This window comes from Papio anubis, chromosome 1 (genome assembly GCF_008728515.1).
Source record: "Papio anubis isolate 15944 chromosome 1, Panubis1.0, whole genome shotgun sequence".
NCBI classification, from domain to species: domain Eukaryota; kingdom Metazoa; phylum Chordata; class Mammalia; order Primates; family Cercopithecidae; genus Papio; species Papio anubis.
Genome location: NC_044976.1, coordinates 207,708,338 through 207,729,598, shown reverse-complemented (window position 1 = coordinate 207,729,598; position 21,261 = coordinate 207,708,338). Strand labels below are relative to the sequence as shown.

Here is a 21,261-nt window from a genome sequence, read left to right as displayed (position 1 = left end):
CTGATCATCTTGCCTTCAGCATATTTCCTTCTATGACTAATGATGTTGGAATGGCTTAGAATAGTCTGGAGTCCAGCGAAGGGGAAGTTGAGTTGAGGATACATTTAATTTGGGTTTAGTGGATATATATTTGTGGCTTAAAGTCATTTTTGTGCAATCTTATGTTATTGCTACTTGATCCAGTATAAGACTACTCCTGCTTCCTAATGCTTCATAATACTTGTCACCCGTAGTATTTGCTGATGGAGGAGAAACAAGATTTGAAACGCACATGGCCTGTGAAAAATTATTAAAACAAGAATAAATTGGGGATATAACATATATGACCATAAGTGTACCATATATTTTTTTAGACTAGAATAATGAAAAATAGACTTGAACAAAATGTTTTTCCTTACAGGACACAAACCACTTCACCATATTACAATTAGAAAGTATATCTATGGGCCGGGCATGGTGGCTCATGCCTGTAATTCCAGCACTTTGGGAGGCCAAGGCGGGTGGATCACAAGGTCAGGAGTTTGAGACCAGCCTGATCAACATGGTGAACCCCTGTTTCTCCACTAATAATACACAAAAATTAGCCGGGTGTGGTAGTGCATCCCTGTAATCCCAGCTACTCAGGGGGTTGAGGTAGGAGAATTGCTTGAATCTGGGAAACGGAGGTTATAGTGAGCCGAGATCACGCCACTGCACTCCAGCGTAAGCGACACAGCAAGACTCTGTCTCAAAAAAAAAAAAAAAAAAAAAAAAAAAAGAAAGTATATCTATGGAGGAAGTTACCGTTTTTATGCACGGCAACATATTAAATTCCATCTTAGAGTATCTGACACATCTTGACCTGGAAAAGTCTGAGGGTTCAGATGAAATGGCATGCAACATTAAATCAATGCGGCAGAACAGTCTGAAAAACACGTCTGTACCTATCCTCCTATCTATCCCCCTCTATCTACCAATCAACACATACTAAAGGGTCAATGTACATGGCATAAGAACAATTTTTATAACTACATAGCTCAATTAAAAAAAACAGCAATTGTGAAAAATATTTATATTACTCATGGATATGTTTATTTTCAGGTTATGTTTATATTTTTCCAGAGTTACTAATCAATCCAAATAGTCAAACATCATAGGAAGAAAGTATTGTTGTGGAAGCCAAGAATCTGAAATAAAGAAAATTGTCCAAACCTTCAAATTTTCCAAAATTCTTACAGCATAGTAGAGACTAAATACCATAACGGTCAAAATCATGGAAATTTTAAAAAGAACCATGAAAAATAATTTTTAAAAACAGATGCTTAAAATACCAACAGAAGAAATAGACAATTATGAGAATCAGAACACTCCTAAGCAGAAATCTAAAACAGATGGAATATGAAGGTGTTTGTAAAGTCAATAGAACATCTACAAAATAACCAACAACCTCAGTTTTACTTCACTAAGTGTTGTGATCAGTTGGTAAGGCCTAGTATTATGAGTAATGACTTTGTTCTCCTGTACTTAATAAAGTACTGCTTGTACTTTTTAAAATCATGATAAAAATAATCTCTACAAAGAATCTAGGTGCATAATACAAGAGGCACAAAATTGATGCTTCTTAAACATACTTTTTATTTTAAAAATATTTTTATTGTGGTAAAATAAACATAACACAAAATTTGCCCTTTTAACTACTTTAAACATACAATTTGGTGACATTAAGTACATTTACAGGTTGTGCAACCATTACCAGTATGCATTTCCAGAAGTTTTTCATCATTCCACACTCGATTCTAGCCAAAAGACCAAGAAGCGATCTTTTTCATCATTCCAAAAGGAAACTCTGTACTCTTTTAAGCAGTAACTCTGTCCTGTTCCACTCTCAGCCCATGGTCAAACACACATTCTTTTTAAAAAAAATACTTTTCATACTTTTATATTTATACTTAAAAATAATACTTTTTATACTCTTCAGAATCCTGTCTCTTATATTCCAATACAAAAGTAGTATATATGCTACAGTTTATATACTGTGTTCGCCAAGAAAAACATTGTTTATATTAGATATGTTTTCAGACTGAGAATATATTGAGAAACTTAGAAGAAATTAAGATTTCACAGAATATAAAGTAGTTGTGTTTACTTGTTTTACAAATAACCACTTTTCCCATAATAAAGACCTAGCAGAAAAAAAAAGCTTTTTCATCTTTAAGCATAAAAAATATTTGCCTCAGTATCTATTGTCCTATACAGCATGTCTCTCGCAATAAAAAACTATGAAGCACACATAAAGACAAGAAAAAAAAGCACAATGTAAAGAGACAAAACTCCAGACTCAGGTATGACATGTGTTGGAACTATCAAACAGAGACTTAAAAAAATCTATAATTTTAATATGTTAAGTTTACTAATGGAAAAAGTAAGCAACGTATAAGATCAACCAAATAATTTCATCAAAGAGATGAAAACTGTAAGAAAAATATCAAATTGAAATGCTAGAAATAAAAAAACGGTGAAAGAGATGAATAATGACTTCCACATGCTCATCAGATGATTCAATAAAACCGAGAAATCGCTGAGCTTAAAGACAAGTTAACAGAACTTACCAAACTGAAATGAAGTGAGGAAAAGAAATTAGAGGGGCAGGGAAAGAGAACCAGAGCACCCAAAAGCTGTAAGTAAACATCAAAGGGTCTAACATACGTGTAATTGGAATCCCAGAAGGAAATAAAAAGAGAATAGGGAAGGATATACACTTGAAGAAATTATGGCTGAATATTCTTCAAAACTGGTGATAGACACAAAACCAAAGATTCAAGTAGTACAGAAAACACCACACAGGATAAATGCCCTCAACAAAAGTCTCACCTTGGCATATTATATTCAAAGTGCTGAAAATCAAATACAAAGAAAAAAATATTTAAAGCAATCTGAGGGGGAAAATGTATTAACTACAGATCGAGGATACAAATTGCAGCAGACTTGTTAATCAGATATCATACAATTAAGAGGGCAAGATACTTTAAACTAATGAAAGAGAAATAAAATGTTAACCCAGCATTACATACCCATTGAAAATATTCTTTAAATATGGAGCAGAAATACACTTATTTAAAATTAGAGAGTCTTGCTCTGTCATCCAGGCTGGAGTGCAGTGGTGCAATCACAATTCATTGCAGCCTGAAACTCCTGGGTTCAATTGATGCTCCATTCTCAGCCTCCCAAGTAGCTAGTACTACAGGTGCTCACCACTGTGCCTGGCTAATTTTTTATTTTTTTTAGAGATGACGGTCTTGTTATGCTGCCCAGGGTGGTCTTGAATGCCTGGTCTCAAGCAATCCTCTGGGCTTAGCCTCCCAAAATGCTGGGATTCCAGGCATGACCCACCATGCCCGGCCAGAAACAGACTTTTTCAAAGACAAAAACAGATAATTCAATGCCAGGAGACCTACTCTTATGAGAAGTTAAAAGAAGTTTTTTTAAATAGATGGAAGATGATGTAGGTCAGAAACTTGGATCTACAAAAAGAAATGAAGAATGTTCACCAAAGGAATGAATAAAAGTATAATATCTTTTTGGGCTGGGCACGGTGGCTCACGCCTATAATCCCAGCACTTTGGGAGGCTGAGATGGGTGGATCACGAGGTCAGGAGATCGAGACCATCCTGGCTAACACAGTGAAACCCCGTCTGTACTGAAAATACAAAAACTTAGCCGGGCATGGTGGTGGGCACCTGTAGTCCCAGCTACTCGGGAGGCTGAGGCAGGAGAATGGCGTGAACCTGGGAGGCAGAGCTTGCAGTGAGCAGAGATTACGCCACTGCACTCCAGCCTGGGGAACAAAGCGAGACTCCGTCTCAAAAAAAAAAAAAAAAAAGTATCTTTTAAAAATTGTAATTGTTCTAAAAGATAATTGACTGAATCAAGAAGATCAAAAAAAGATTATTTGCTAACAGCATGTGTAAAAGTGAAGTGTGTGACAATGGGGCAAGGATTGGGAGGAAAGAATTTTGAAATCCTGTAATCATACAGTTTAAGATTATGCTGTATAAAAACAAATAGAAAACGCTTTTTTTTTTCAGATGGAGTTTCACTCTTATTGCCCAGGCTAGAGTGCAATGGTGCAATCTCGGCTCACTGCAACCTCTGCCTCCTAGGTTCAAGCGATTCTCCTGCCTCAGCCTCCCAAGTAGCTGGGATGACAGGCATGCACCACTATGCCTGGCTAATTTTGTATTTTTAGTGGAGACAGGGTTTCTTCATGTTGGTCAGGCTGGTCTTGAACTCCCTACTTCAGGTGATCTGCCCACCTCAGCCTCCCAAAGTGCTGGGATTACAGGTGTGAGCCACCGTGCCCAGGCTAGAGAACATTTCTTACCAAATTTTAAAACAATTCTAAAAATTACAATGATTGCCAATAATGAGCTGTAAAGCTAAATGAAATATTATCTAAATTATTAATAATTTTTAAAAGATAATCCATCGTCCTAAAAGAATCTCTGTATTCTCCCTTTTAAAATAAATTCCTTTATTTCAACTAATATTATAAAATTGCTATCATATAAAGAAGCAGTCAAATGTGTGCAGCTTCAGCATGGAAGGAAAATGGTGCTTTAGCACTTAAATTATGTATTCTTTTGGATTTTTTTTTTTTTTTTTTTTTTGAGACAGAGTCTTGCTGTGTCACCCAGGCTGGAGTGCAGTGGTGCAATATCGGCTCACTGCAACCTCTGCCTCCTGGGTTCATCCCATTCTCCTGTTACAGCCTCCCAAGTAGCTGGGACTACAGGCACCCACCACCACGCCCAGCTAATTTTTTTGTGTTTTTAGTAAAGACAGGGTTTCACTGTGTTAGGCAGAATGGTCTCAATCTCCTGACCTCATGATCCGCCTGCCTCGGCCTCCCAAAGTGCTGGGATTACAGGCGTGAGCCACCGCACCCAGCCTATTTTGGATTTTTTGATGTTTTGATAATTGCCATCTATTTAGTACTGGTAATATATTATTTCTGTTCTCATTTTACATAAGTTTTTAACTTTATTCATAATTCAGTGTTTGTCATTTTGTATTATCAAATTTTTGTCCACTTCAGTTTTCACAAAATCTGAATCCATTCCCTGGTTTTAAATAATACTGTAAAATTATCTGATACTTTACAGCTGATTGGCATAGAGTGGAAACTTTGCAACAGTAGTATACAACTTCTCAGAATCCTCTTCATAATTACAAATGGTATAAGGAAAAGCAATCAGCACCTAAATGACTTTACATGCATCAATGCTTTGGATATACAATAAGAATGCAACATTAGGATATGTTTTTTCCCCCGCTCTGCTGTGTAAAAATATCCAAGAGATTGTCCAGTGCAACCTTTCCCAATGTTGAGGCCATTCATGCCCAGATCAAGTGACTTTTCTATGTCAGGCATCTGAGCCCAAGTTAAGCCATCACATCCCCTGTGACCTGCACGTATACATCCAGATGGCCTGAAGCAACTGAAGATCCACAAAAGAAGTGAAAATAGCCGATTCCTGACTTAACTGATGACATTCCACCATTGTGATTTATTCCTGCCCTACCCTAACTGATCAATTGACTTTGTTACAATACACCCTCCCCACCCTTGCGATAATGTACTTTGTGATATTCCCCCGCCCTTGTGAATGTACTTTGTATGATACACCTCCCTCCACCCTTGAGAAGGTACTTGGTAATATCCTCCCCCACCCTTAAAAAGGTACTTTGTAATATTTTCCCCACCCTTGAGAATGTACTTTGTAAGATCCACCCTCTGCCCACAAAAAATTGCTCCTAACTCCACCGCCTATCCCAAACCTATAAGAACTAATGATAATCCCACCATGCTTCCCTGACTCTCTTTTTGGACTCAGCCCACCTGCACCCAGGTGATTAAAAAGCTTTATTGCTCATACAAAGCCTGCTTGGTGGTCTCTTCACATGGACGCACATGACATTCTACAGCTAATAGCACTTGGTGGCAGATGTGAGATGATAATTCTGTTCTCCCAAATTTACACTGCCACTGAAATGAGGATGGGAAAAACAACAGAATGGAATAGGACTTCCAATGAGGACCCAACGCAACCAAGAGGAAGTGGAGATCTCCAGAAGCAGATAGGGTAGACCTGTAAGAATCCCAAGGATGCCAAACCTGCAGGCATAAATTGTCAAGTTCTCAATGTCAAGTTCTTAAGGCAACCTGGTGCTCGATACTGAAGGACTTCCTAAGATAGAAAAAGTTTTAACTTGTAATCTGTCAGATACAAAAGAATTTCCTCTTCAAAGGTTTAGCTTGTTCAGCGTCCTTGTTCTTTTTTCCCTACTTCCAAGGTCAAACTAACTTCCTCATCCTTTGTGCCTCCCTGTCTTAGTTTCACAGTAAACAGTTTTCCTGCTGGTCCTTATCTACATAGTCCACATCTGCTACCCACTCGGTAAATCACCCCTCCCACTGAAACTGCCCTTCCTGCCAGTGTAACCACATTCCTGCACGTTTCAAGTTAGCCAGTCGAGTTAGATTGTGTGGTCCAACTCCAGCCAGCGGAGGCAGGACACAGTGGCAGGGACAAGCTGAGTTAGGAATTAAAAACCCCTTCCCTCCTTTATTCTGTGTGTTCTAGTGGCAACCAGGCTTGCGAGTAACACCCTTCTACAGAAGTAAATTTGCCTTGCTGAGAAATCCTTTGTTTAGTGCTCATTTTGTTTGTGATTCTGAGCCTTATTTCCAACATAATCCTTCAGAGTTGCCCATTAAATGAGTTCAGCTTGCCCATAAACATGCCCTCTAGGAACATTTGAAAACTGCTACATGAGAAAGCTTCAGCACTGGCACCAATCTAAGTCACCTCTCTTGTTCCACTACAACGCCCTTACCCCAGCCCTGGCTGCTCACCCACACTTGCCACCGTATTTCTACTGAATTCACACTATTTTCCTGCTGTAAAAACAGCTCAGTTCAGACTCAATTTCTTGTGTAACCACAGAACTTCCCTTAGCAAGAGACATGCTTTCACTTCAATCTTGAGGAAATAATTTGCTACATCCATTTTTCTCTCTGCAGTGAGTTAAACAAGAATAAATAAAACGTGGCCCTAAGATCATGTCTATTGCGACTAGCAGAAGATCTATAATTTTAATAAAACTGGATGCATTTGAACAACCTATGAATTTTTACCATGTCTCTGAGTCTGGAATCTAATCTGTCAGTTTCCTGTAGTTACTCAGACTCTGTTAATACCCAAAGAAGAACTTTGACTGAATATCAATATGTTCCAACCCAAATGTAGAAATCAGCACAATCAGGACTTTAGAAAGTTATTGAAATCACCTGATATCTGACAAACTGTTATAACTAAATACCAATGCCAACAGAAGAATTTTGCAAAAGTTTATGAAGGCACCCAGTACTTTTTAACATACTTACTATAACATCCCCTACCCTGTGGGATGAAAACCAACCCCCATCTAAGAAACAAATTGTAACACTTTACCTTTCATTTTCAAACTCTTAAAAATAAAGTCTCAGAAAAATTGTCATCTATTGCTTTCCATAGGGTTAGAAGTTTATTCACACAAGGGTCAAAAATATTTTTTGATTTTTATTTCTAATTGACAAATCATAGTTGTATATCTTTGTGGGGTACAATGTGATGTTTTGATTGTTGAAATACAAAAAGCCTCCTTCTAAAGTGGTACTAAATAATGCCTAAATGAGTTTTTCTAAATTTGTGCCAGCTTTGTTTAATCAGACAAATAAATACAAGTTATTTATACCATTTTAATACAAATAGTTCAAGATTTTTACTTTTCTCTCCCTTTATGTCACTACGAATACACTAGAAATAATAATCGCAATAGTACATGGTTAGGACTATTTAAATAATAATAATCTTTAACTTACATTTTTGTTACCTATTATATGCTGGGACCAATAGGTGTATCTCATATATGTATTATTCTCATAATGTCTAGCTGGTATGTATTATAATACCATATTTATGTGAGAATTATGGCTCATAAAGATGAAGTGAATTTTTGAAATCATGAGAACAAAACTTTATTTTTGCCTAAAATAATGTTTGCAAACATTAGGATTACCATAAATATTTGCTTAATCAATAAATTAACATGAATAAACCCAGGTTGTCTGTGGCTAAAGCACATACCTTTTTCCTATACTGTGTTCAGCTTTTATCCTCTTTTGTTTAAAAATCATTTAAACAGTCAAGTGGTAAAATTGGAGCATAATTCTAAATAAAACAAGGAAGGTGTAGGGATGCGTGACTCATTCCAAAAGTATTCTAATTTCCAGTATCATAATCAAAATACATTCAGTTCATACCCATATTCATCAAGGAAACTGCAAACTATAATTTGATGCCATCAGCAAACCGTGAGCACCAGGCCACATGGCCACACACCAACAGAGAACAGAGTGCCGAATATCCCTGAGCCTCATCTCCCAGCTCAGGAACCCCACTGTTGAGCCACTATTACCCAGTACTGCCATTATCAAGATCCACAGAGCAGCCATTTACAGCTCTCGCAGACAAGAGGGTGCATAATTCAGGAGGCTACACCTTTTTCTTCAGTCAGGAGCCTTTCCTCCTCCTGTGGCCACAGCTAGTAGTAAGGGAACTTGGCAACAGTGAAGAGAGTTACCAGGTGTTCCACCTGTGTGCTACTCAGCTAGATCAACAACACGGCATACATCCACGTGCGGTGGCTCACACCTGTAATCCCAGGACTTTGGGAGGCCGAGGTCACCTGAGGTCAGGAATTCGAGATGAGCCTGCCAACATGGTGAAACCCCATCTCTACTGAAAACACAAAAACTAGCCAGGCATGGTGGCAGGTGCCTGCAATCCCAGCTACTCAGTAGGCTGAGGCAGGAGAATCGCTTGAACCCAGGAGGCAGAGGTTGCAGTAAGCTGAGATCCTTCCACTGCACTCCAGCCTGCACGACAGAGAGAGACTCCGTCTCAAAAGAAAAAAAAAACAAGAAAAGAAAATAGCATACAATGATTAGCACCAATAAAAATGGTTTTCCGCATCGACAATGCTTTTAGGTTAAACTGAAACGCACCCATTGAAAGTGACCCACCCTAATTTAAATGATTCTGTTATAGACAGTGTTGGTGTTCTCTCTCTGTATGGATGGTTGGGAAGTTGGAAGACCTTGTTATTCTCAGTTTCTTTCATGGACATAGAGCACCTTCAGAGGACCCAGTAACTGACAGGTCTCCTAGGTGGCCCAGAGTTCTACTGACATGAGAGAGAATTAATCAATAAGCTTCACAGGTAAACAAAGATTCTCAACTCTCTTACATTTTGAAATGACAAGTTTTTACTCTAAGGAGAAAACAGGCAGTTTTGTTCTCAGCCTGCTATAAATAGTGCTATTGAGACTATGAATATGACAAGATGATCACACATTGATGGGATGGTAATTTTCTGTAATGCTCTGAGGAGTTTTCATCATATAGAAAATTTCTCTCTTCCAATTCATTCTAAAATATTATTTTTAAAGAGAGAGAGAAGTATAGGCATTATCTTGTTTAGTAACAGTCACAAGTACAGTTGCTGAAACATACCATATTTTTATGAGAGTTTTTCATTTCATAAACAATGTTACTTATTCTGTCACTCAAGGCATAACTACTGAAAATTGGTAAGCTGCAAAGGTAATGGCTATTTCTATTGTAAGAGTCAAATTAAGATGTCACAGAAGAAAATACTGTTTTTAGGGAATGCAGAAATATGAAAGAAACCTGGAGTAAATCTCTTTCAAAGGTAGAAACATTTTAAAATAAGAAACAAAGAATAAAAATCATTTTTTCTGTCATATTGTTATTTACATTTGTTATTCTGAAATGTGAAAGTGGAACACATGGGTTATTATGTGTATGATTTTTCCCATTTTTTTAGTCTAAATATTTTCAAATTTAATGTAGGTATCCTGGCATTGCATGAAAATAGACTGTAAATATATTAAGCCTTTTGGGGACTCTGGTTGTGTAGGAAACAGCCTTAAACACACACATGAAGAAGCACTTGTTAGGAATCAAGTTCTGTGTGTGTGCATGCAAGCATGCCTTTCCATGTTGTGATACGACCAGTAGATCTAGAAATGTTTCCCTCTCCTACCAGTTCCCTCTTCTCCCCTCAGCATTGTACAAAGCTATGCAGGAAGAACAGCAGCACTGTAAACACCAAGTGACCCATGCGTTTACTGCTGTGACATGCCCGAGAATACAGTAGACAGCCTTACGTGCATTGAGAACACATCATAGGTCTAAGGGGAGCATGCTGCCTCCTTGGTATGGATGCATCCAGGCCTGACTAGACTCAAGGACAACATGGGAGGGGTTAGTAATCCTGACACATGGATTGAAGACAGACAGGATATCCATGTGGTTAGCCACGTGGATTCTAAAGGCAGATTAAGCAACATATTATGTGACCTTCAGCAAGTAAGTTACTGGCACTTTTTCCTTGGTTTCCCCAACTGCAAAATGGAGATAAAAAGCATACCTACCTCATACCTACCTAAAAATTACACCTACATTAACTTTGTAACAACTAAAGGACTTAACATTTGTAAAAGGTCTAGAACAGTGATGAACATGTAGTGAGCACTATGCAAGTATTTGGTAGTAGTAGCAGCGGTATTAACAGTAGTGATACTGGTGGCAGTAGTAATAGTGTTAGTAGTAGTAGAGTGTGGTTCTGTGACTTTCCAGGCACAGTGACCTCATTCACTGAAACTTATGTCAGTCAGAACTTGAGTTTTAATAGATCATATTTACAGCCTTTCTCCTTTGAGGACAGAGCTAGAAATACATCACACTGTGACTTTTTCTAGTGAATCACCAAACCTGGGGGTGATCTTCAGGCCCCCAACACAACTCCCCACAGGCATATAAGCCTTCTCTGCAAGTTGGCAAAAAGAGAATTGTGATCATATAAACACATCACCTGCCACCTGAAGATCACTCTAGCTGAGCAGAACCCAGACGAACTCAACAAAGCCTGTTCCTTCAGCAAAGCTTCCAACAGCTGGACATTATGGGAGTAATATAAATAACACTTATGATGGTCCCAGCATATATGTTAAAGCAGCCGGGCGCGGTGGCTCACGCCTGTAATCCCAGCACTTTGGGAGGCCGAGGTGGGTGGATCACGAGGTCAGGAGATCGAGACCATCCTGTGAATGGTGAAACCCTGTCTCTACTAAAAGTACAAAAAATTAGCCAGGCACGGTGGCGGGCACCTGTAGTCCCAGCTACTCGGGAGGCTGAGGCAGGAGAATGGCGTGAACCTGGGAGGCGGAGCTTGCAGTAAGCCGAGATCATGCCACTGCACTCCAGCCTGGGCGACAAAGCAAGATTCCGTCTCAAAAAAAAAAAAAAAAAAGAAAGAAAAAGAAATATATGTTAAAGTGTATTATTATTTAAATAGCAATTTGACTCTGGCTAGGAATTCCAGTGCTATGTTGAACAGAAGTGGTAAGAGTGGTAAGAGGGGGCATCATTGTCTTGTTCCTGTTAGTAAGGGGAATGCTTCCAGCTTTTGCCCATTCAGTATAATGTTGGCTATGAGTTTGTTATTATTTTGAGGTGTGTTCTTTCTATACCTAGTTTGTCGAGGGTTTTTTTTTTTTTTAATCATAAAAGGATGTTGCATTTTATGAAAAGCATTTTCTGCAGCTATTGAGATGATCATATGATTTGTGTTTTTAATTCTGTTTATGTGGTGAATCACTTTTTTTTTTTTTTTTGAGATGGATTTTCGCTTTTGTTGCCCAGGCTGGAATGTAGTGGCACGATCTCAGCTCACTGCAACCTCTGCCTCCCAGGTTCAAGAAATTCTCCTGCCTCAGCCTCCCGAGTAGCTGGGATTACAGGCATCTGCCACCACACCCAGCCAATTTTTGTATTTTTAGTAGAGACAGGGTTTCACCATATTGGCCAGCTGGTCTCAAATTTCTGACCTTATGTGATCCACCTGCCTAAAAAAAGTGATGGGATTACAGGCGTGAGCCACTGTGCCCAGCCCACATTTATTAATTTACGTATGTTGACCCAACCATGCATCCCAGGAATAAAGCGTACTTGACTGTGGTGAATTACCTTTTTGATATGCTGCTGCATTTGTTTTGCTAGTATTTTGTTGAGAATTTTTGCATCTCTGTTCATCAAGGATATTGGCCTGTAGTTTTCTATGTTTGTTGTCTCTGGCAGATTTTGGTGTCAGAGTGATGCTGGCTCTGTAGAATGAGTTAGAAAGAAGTCCCTCCTCCTCAATGTTTTGGAATAGATTCAATAGAATTGGTACCAGCTCTTTTTTGTATGTCTGGTAGAATTCAGCTGTGAATCTAAAGCTCTTTTCTTTATAAATGACTCAAGCTCAGGTATTACTTTACAATATTGCAGCTATGGACTAATGCAGTGAATTGCTAGGCTGGAAGCCCAAACTGGCTTGGAGCAGCAGAAGTGGGGCCATCACATGGTCTTCCACCCAGGTAGTTCCTGAGGGAGCACAGAGCTGTGCCCACCGTCAGAGATTAAGCAGAGCTGGTCCCTGTGTTGGAAGCTTGAGCTGAGCCTTGCCTAGCAACGAGGAATAAGGCACCATGACTACAGTCTCTAGTGAGAATATGGCAGCTGGCGCTGGGCTGCTCAGGGATCCAGGGCCTGTGAGGCTCCACATGGGAAAGAGCAGTGCCTCTGCAAAAACTTCAGGAGGCTCTCTGTGCCAGTCTAGAGGCCCAGGGTTGTCGGAGGGATCTCCCATGTCCAGGATTGTGAAGACCCGTGTGGGGAAGTGTAGATCCCCTGGGGACTCTCACTTGCCTGTTCTGCATTTGAGAAAGATTCTTAATGCCATTCTCAGAGGGGTGGCTGCCAGCTTCACTCCTTTCTATTCTCTGTGGATCCCGATTCCTTGGTGAATCTCAACATGGTCTCCAGACCATCCACTTTAAGAGTTACTACTTAATGGCAGCTTTGTTTCCTCTCCATGAGAGTGGCCCACACTATTTGCTTCTAGTCAGCCATATTGAACTATCCCCTGTGTTTTCTATTTAATGCTAGGATTTCACTAGATATTTAAAGATAAATAACAGACATAGCACCCTTGACTTCAATTACCACATAATTTTAATGGAAAGGGAATAAACAAACCCCAAAACTCCATAAATAGAAAAGTTTAAACATGTGTAGGTTTTCATGGGTTTACCTAACACAGCCTAGAGAACTGAGAAAAAGACTTTCTATTGAGGATATACATGTATAGAGTCTTACCACATAACAAATAGAAAAAATATTAAAAATTCATAAAAATATAAAATATTTATTTCAAGATATATAAAATAATAAATTTAGTGATTATTACCATATATAACTATATAATAGTCAAAGCAATGAGTGGTTGTTTGGATATGCCCATATGAATTAAGTTTGGCTGCCTTATTTTGTAAATATCACAAGTATATAAATATATACAAATATACAAAGTTTAACTCTGACAATGCATATCGATCTGAAAGGAAAATAAGGAAGGATATTTCCTGATTTGTTTGCAATTTTTATAAAGAAACTAGAGTGAATCATCAATTACAGTACCAGATGTGGATTCTGAGACAAAAACTCAAATAATTTTCTACAAATGGCAATAATTTGGTTTGAAAAATTAAGGATATTTAAAATTTTGCATCTGATTTGCATCTCTGAAATCATTATGACTGATGCAGCAAAAAGAATATGGTGTTCTACGAAAATAGCTGAATGTGAAATAAAGGAAGTCCCAGGCCATGGTCAAGTACCAACCATAGATTTCAAAAGGATTAAAGCCACCAGAGAGAACCTTTGCAAGCTCCATGTATCACATCTAGTCTTCTGAAAACTCTTATTTTGTTCTAATTTAAGATAAAAACAAAGTAAGATACTTTAGTACGTTTTTATATGAGCTATTTGCCTGTTAATGTATTTCTAATAAGCAATTTTCTCTTTAAAATATTTTAATGTGGGAAAATATATATAATAGAAAATTTGCCATTTAAACTATTTTTAAGTATACAATTCAGTGGCATTAAGTACATTCACAATGTTATGTAACCATCACCACTATCTATTTTCAAACCATTTTCATTACCCCAGGCAGAAATCCTGCCATCCTTAATTAATTACTCCCCATTCTCCCCTCCTTACAGTCCCTGCAAACTTTGATTCTACTTTCAGTCTCAGAATTTGCCTGTTATAGATATGTCTTACAAGTGGAATACGATATTTATCCTTTTGTCTGGCTCCTTTCATTTTCACTTGTTTTAAAGTTTTGTCCATGTGCATATATCAGGACTTTATTCCTTTATGTGGGTGAATAATATTCTATTTTATAGATATACCACATTTGTTTATCCATTCAATTGTTGATAGAATTACGGTTCTTTCCATCTTTTGACTATTGTGTCTAATGTTGCCATGAACATTAGTATACAATTATCTCTTTAAGTCCTGTTTTCAATTCTTGCGGCTAGATACTTAGGAGTGGAATTGCTGGGTCTTAGGGTAATTCTGTTTAGCTTTTTCACCAGCAGTATATGAAGTTCCTAGTTTCTCTAAATCCTTGTCAACAGTTCTCACATTTCTGTTTTTGTTTTTTAAATTACAGTCATCAGAGTGTGTGTGAAATGGAAATGGCATCTCATTGTGGTTTTGATTTCCATTTTCCTAATGACTAATGAGTGCTTCTCATGTGCTTATTGGCCATTTGTGTATCTTCTTTCGAGAAATTTCTATTAAGTCCTTTGCCTATTTTGTAGTTGGCTTGTTTATCCTTTTGTTGTTTAGTTTTAGCAGTCTTCATATATTCCAGATATCAAGCCCTTATAAGATATGATTTGCAAACATATCCCCCTCCCCTACTCTGTCGGATGCCTCTACTTTCTTGAAAACGTCCTGGTATGCAAAAAAGTTTGAAACTTTGGTAAAAATCAAATTCATCTACGTTTTCTTTTGTTTTTCATGTTTTGGCATTATATCAAATTATTCGTTTCCAAATAGAAAGTCATGAAGATTTACTCCTATGACTTTTTCTACGATTTTTATGGATTTAGCTCCTATGTCTTTAAGTTGTTCATGTATTTTGAGTTAATTTTTGTACATAAGATGTGCTAGCAGTCAGCAACTTTCTTTACTGCTAGTGTACGTCTCTACCAACACACTCTGTGCCAAAGACCCTTTAAAACTTTAAAATGGGAATGATACTTGTGTCCTCTTTTTCCTCAGGAGCATTTTAAGACATAAAGAAATAATACAACTGAATTATTTTTTTTCTTTTACATAATTAGCCATGTATAAATTGTTATTTTATACCATGTCTCACTAGAGGCAAATTTTTTTCGTGAAACTAATGAAGCTTAGACTCAGGACCACAAGTTTTTAAAGGCTCCTTCTAACACCCTGGGAAAGATCTTAGCACTACATTCCACGCTCACATGTATTTGTTAAGTTTGCAAATGTAAGCTAACTTTCTGCAATTGACTAATACTGCAGTTTCTTTCCACTGCAGTTTCTTTCCACTCACACTTTCCCTGCTACACTTATCTCATATTAAGTGGCGCTGAAATGGTCACAAGCATTTTTTAAATCCACCTAAGTAAAGTAGAAAATACACCATATAAACTACAATTTAGAAAGACATTTAGGTATTTCAACTTGTGTTATTGATATTAATGATAGCGTCTTTTTTTCTTTTCTTTTTTTTTTTGGGGAGGCCGAGGTCTCGCTCTGTCGCCCAGGCTGGAGTGCAGTGGCATGACCTTGGCTCACTGCAAGCTCTGCCTCCTGGGTTCACGCCATTCTGCTGCCTCAGCCTCCCGAGTAGCTGGGACTACAGGCGCTGCCACCACACCCAGCTAATTTTTTGTATTTTTAGTAGAGATGGGGTTTCACCGGGTTAGCCAGGATGGTCTTGATCTCCCGACCTTGTGATCCACCCGTCTCGGCCTCCCAAAGTGCTGGGATTACAGGCGTGAGCCACTGCACCCGGACCAAAGAAATTAAAGGCCAGGCACAGGGGCTCATGCCTGTAATCTCAGCACTTTGTAAGGCCGTGGCGGGTGGATCACGAGGTCGGGAGTTCAAGACCAGCCTGGCCAACATGGTGAAACCCCATCTCTAGTAAAAATACAAAAATTAGCTGGGCATAGTGGTGTGTGCTTATAATCCCAGTCCTCGGGAGGCTGAGGGAGGAAAATTGCTTGAACCGGGACCTGGGAGGTGGAGGTTGCAGTGAGCCGAGATCATGCCATTGCACTCCAGCCTGGGCTACAGAGTGAGACTCCATCTCAGAAAAAAATAAAAATAAAATTAAAAAAGAAATTAAAGACTCCTGTTTAAAGTACCTTCTTTTGCCATCCTTACATTTATTTATTAAAGAACAGAAACAATATTTTGATAAAAATGTAATGTGAAATTAAGGTAACAAAGATGAGTGATGAAATTAAAATAAATGGTTTGATAGCAAGAAGCTAATTATAACCCAAAAAAAATTTCAGGTTTTGCCAAAAACAGTAATTCATTAAAAGAAGAGATAAATTGTGAACCAAAGTAATGAAGAAGCTTTTGACTTGTTCCACAAGTCCAATTAATGGAGAGAAATGAATCATATCATCACAGTGGAAATTTTAATTTTCAGTACCGACTGAAGAAAATAACGTAAAATTTTTATCTATATAATGAGGATATTAATGATAAACTTGAAATGTAGACTGAATTCAAAGAGTATTTGACAGTGTTCTCTGTACAAAAACTTGAAATGCCTTGAAACCTCTTACTCTTCATATATAAAAGAAACTTGATACATGGTTTCCCAAATTTGACAACAATCCCAAAACTTAACATGCCACCACTAATATTGAGTTGTTAAGGTGAAACTTTACTCAGTTATCACTAGTGAAAATATAATTGATAAACCATGTTAAAGACTCATTTTATTCTCTCTACTTTGTTTTTGTTTTTGTTTTTTGAGATGGAGTCTGTCTCTGTCACCCAGGCTGGAGTGAAGTGGCACAATCTCTACTCACTGCACCTCCTCCTCCTGTGTTCAAGCGATTCTTCTGCCTCAGCCTCCCAAGCAACTGGGATTACAGGCACCTGCCTCCATGGCCCTGCTAATTTTTGTATTTTCAGTAGAGATGGGGTTTTTCCATGTTGTCCAGACTGGTCTCAAACTCCCGACCTCAGGTGATCCACATGCCTTGGCCTCCCAAAGTGCTGTGATTATAGGTGTGAGCCACCACACCCAGCATATTCTCTCTACTAAAAATAGTACCACATCATCATTGTCACATGAAGTGGCCAATAAAATTCTCGCACTCCAGAAATGTAGAAAAAGTATATAGAGATAAGTTAGGCATTTGATCAAATCATGTTATTTTTCTGAATTTTATGCTTGTGGAATTAGGCAGGTTTTCAAAATTTGCAATTTCATATGAATTTTCTTTTACATAAATAAATATTTGCTTTTCTATGTTTAATTTTGTAGTTTTAAAAATATTTGTATGGAGGACCCTCAAATTTTTATTTCAGGACCCACAAATTCTGTCTTCCTATGTCTTCCCCTGGCTTGCTTGCTTGCTTTCTCTCTCTCTCCTTCCTTCCTTCTTTTTTTTTTTGTTGTTGTTGTTGTTTTGTTTTTTGAGATGGAGTCTCACTGTGTCATCCAGGCTGGAGTGCAGTGGCGCCATCCCGGCTCACTGCCACGTCTGCCTCCCAGGTTCAAGCAATTCTCCTGCCTCAGCCTCCAAAGCAGACGGGATTACAGGCGTACACTACCACATCCAGCTATTTTTTAAATTATTATTATATTTTTGGTAGAGTTGGGGTTTTCGTTGGCCAGGCTGGTCCTCGTGATCTGCCTGCCTCGGCCTCCCAAAGTGCTGGGATCACAGGCGTGAGCCACTGTGCCTGGCCTCCCCTGGCTTTCTTAATAAATACAACTAATTGAAAACGAACAGTGTTTATGTGATATGTACTTGTGGGTATGGGTATATGAATGTGAAAAAAAAGAAAGAAAGAACCAGAAAAAAACTGAAAAAAAAGTCTTTGGTCCAGGGAATAAAGTCTAGAATGTCTGCAAATCTGGGAGACATATTTGTTTTCTCTAGCAGGTTATCCAAAGAAAACAAGAAAGAAAGTGAAAAGATGACCAAGAACAGAGAGAATAAAAAAGGGACAGTGAGGGAAAGAAAAGGAGGAGAACATGGGAGGAAGGAAGACAGAGGGAGATATTGAGAGTCCATGAGATTTTTTCTGGCTAAACAGAAAGCCTGTGCACGGTTCAAGAGTGACAAGAATGATCTGTCTAGGTGAAGATACAAACTTAAAGTGATGGAAAAGACTGAAGTAAATGCATTCAATGGAAATCTGGAAAAATTGGTGAGATGTAAGTTGTAAATTACGGAAGTATGTTCCAGTTTTCCTAAGCCGCATGAGAAAAGAACTTGGCATCAGAATCTGTGGGTGAAATCAGTAGATTTTGATGGCTAATGTTGGTCAGGGAATCCCAGGCTAATATTCAAATACATTATTCAAGTATTATTTTATGTAATATAATGCATTTGTACACCTTTATTTTAAGAATTATGGATCTGTATTTTAATTTTTCTGGATATTCTGGGGAAGAGGATTTTATCAGTGCAAGAATATTACATGATTCAAATTACTGGAGAAATTTATGTAATCAGGCACTACAAATCCACATCCATAAATACATACTTTTTGTATGTACGTATTTATTGTGTCTTTGTCTATTCCTGTTGCTATAACAAAATACCAGAGACAAGTTTATATATAAATAATGGAAACTGGCTGGGCACGGTGGCTCATGCCTGTAATCCCAGCACTTTGGAGGCCGAAGCAGGTGGCTCACGAGGTCAGGAGTTCAAGACCAGCCAGGCCCAGATGGTAAAACTTCGTCTCTACTAAAAACACAAAATTAGCCAGGTGTGGTGGCAGGTGCCTATAATCCCAGCTACTCAGGAGGCTGAGGCAGGAGAATCGCTTGAACCTGGGTGGCAGAGGTTGCAGTGAGCTGAGATTGCACTTCTGCACTCCATCCTGAGTGACAGAGTGATACTTTGTCTCATAAAATAAAATAAAATAAAATAATGGAAATCTATGTCTCACAGTTCTAGAGGCTTCAGAGTTCAAGATTAAGGAACCTGCAGATGCTGGTAAGGGTTTTTTCTCTGCTTCCAAGATGGTGTCTTCTTGCTGGGTCCCCACGTGGCAGAAGGGGCACACACTGTGTCTTCACTTGGTGAAAGAGGGGAAGCAAAGGACAAAAGGCACTTAGGTACCCTCTTCAATCTCTTTTAAAAGACTCCATCCCTTAACACTATGGCTTTGGGTTTTAGGTTCCAACCTATGAATTTGAGGTAGACACACACATTCAAACCACAGCATTCTGCCTCTAGCATCCCAAAACTCATGGCCTTCTCATAAGCAAAACACATTGATTCCATCCCCATGACCCCCAAAGTCTTAACTTGTTCTAGCACCAACTCAAATGTCAAAAGTCCAGAGTGTCATCTACATATCATCCAAATCGGATATGAGTGAGATTCAAGGTATGATTCGTCCTGAGACATATGCTCTACCTACGAATTCAACAAGCTATTGCTTTCAAAATGTAATGGTGGCCAGGCATAGAATAGACATTCTTATTTCAAAAAGAAGAAATAGGAAAGAAGAAAGGGGCAACAGGTCCCAAATAAGTCTAAAACCCAACACAGCAAACATTATTAAAACTGGAGGTTTGAGAATAATCTTTAACCCCATGTTGTGCTTTTTAGATACCCTAGGGCAGGAGTTTGGCCCCCAGGGCTCTGAGCGGCCCCATCTCTATGGCTTTGCTGGGTGCAGCCCCTACAGCAGATCTCATGCATTATCGTCATATGCTTGCAGCTCTCCCAGGTTGGAATTGCACATTGGTGCCTCTTCAGTTCTTGGGGGTCAGGAGTGGCCCCACTCCCACGGCTTCACTAAACATTGCCCCAGCTCCCATGACTCCTCTGGGCCGTGTCCTAGTGGGGACTCTCTGTGGCAGCTCCATGCCCATGGCAGTTCTCTGCCTGGGCCCCTGAAGCTCTCAGAGACATTCTTTGAAATCTAGGTGAAGATAGCCATGCCTCCACAGCTGGTGCACTCTGAGTACCTGAAGAGTTAGTTGGCAACATGTGGACACCACCAAGGTTTACCACCTGTGCCTTCTAGAGTGGTTGCCCAAGCTGCCTGGGCACACTTAAGCCAAAGCTGGGCTGGCTAAGGAATGCTGGGCCAGAAGGCAGGCAGCAGAGCCCAGGGGCAGCTACAGGCAGCAAGCCCCAAGGTCCCACAGGACCCCTGGGTCTCTCCTTTGAAGCTGTTCTGCTCTCAAGGCCCTGAAACTCTGGGCCTGAGATGGGAGTGGTAATCTCAAAGATCTCTGCAACACTTTCGGAGCTATTCTTGCCTTTGTCTTGATGAATAGCATCTGGCTTCCTTCTGTGCATACTCATCTTCTTATCAAATGGCAGCTTGATGATGATTCAAAACATCATCAAATGTAGAAAATATGCAACATGATTAATACAAAACTTCCTTGTGTTATTTGTAGTACTACATCATATTCATCAATGGACTGTACCGGTTAAAGGCAATTTAGGGCCTATTATTAAGATGACTAAATGTATAATTTCATCTCAATATTATCTAATTTATTGCCTCCTCTACCCACAAATGAGAAAAACAAACAAGCCAATTCTCTTGGCATTTTAGTTGATTAATTTGGCACAGCCTATCATTGTCTGCTTTGGTTTTAGCTTTTCGTGTGTAAAGTATAATTCTACAAAATTCAGCTGAATATTTCTAGTACACCATAGCTGAAGTCACACAGCAAAAGGAATCTCCCAGAAGAGAACTGATAAAAGAGCCCCAGCAGCCATTTATTCAACTGAATTTTCGGTACTTGTGGTGGTCAATTTCATTTATGTGTCAACTTAACCGGGCCACTGGGTATCCAGATATTGAAATGTTATTCTGGGTGTTTTTTTGAGGATGTTGTTGGAAGAGATTGATATTTGAATCAGTAGACTGAGTAAAGCAGATTGTCCTCTCTAAGGTGGGTGGACCTCATCCAATCTGTGGAAGACTTGAATAGAACAAAAGGACTCACCCTCCCCAACATAAAAGAGAAATGTTTCTAATGTCCTTT

At 38.9% G+C, this 21,261-nt stretch overlaps 1 long non-coding RNA gene across 2 annotated transcripts in view; it reads right to left on the bottom strand.

Moving 5' to 3' along the window:
* LOC108583521 overlaps positions 1 to 21,261 on the bottom strand; it is a 492,012-nt gene that overhangs the window by 141,360 nt on the left and 329,391 nt on the right. The gene's annotated exons all lie outside the window — the stretch shown is intronic.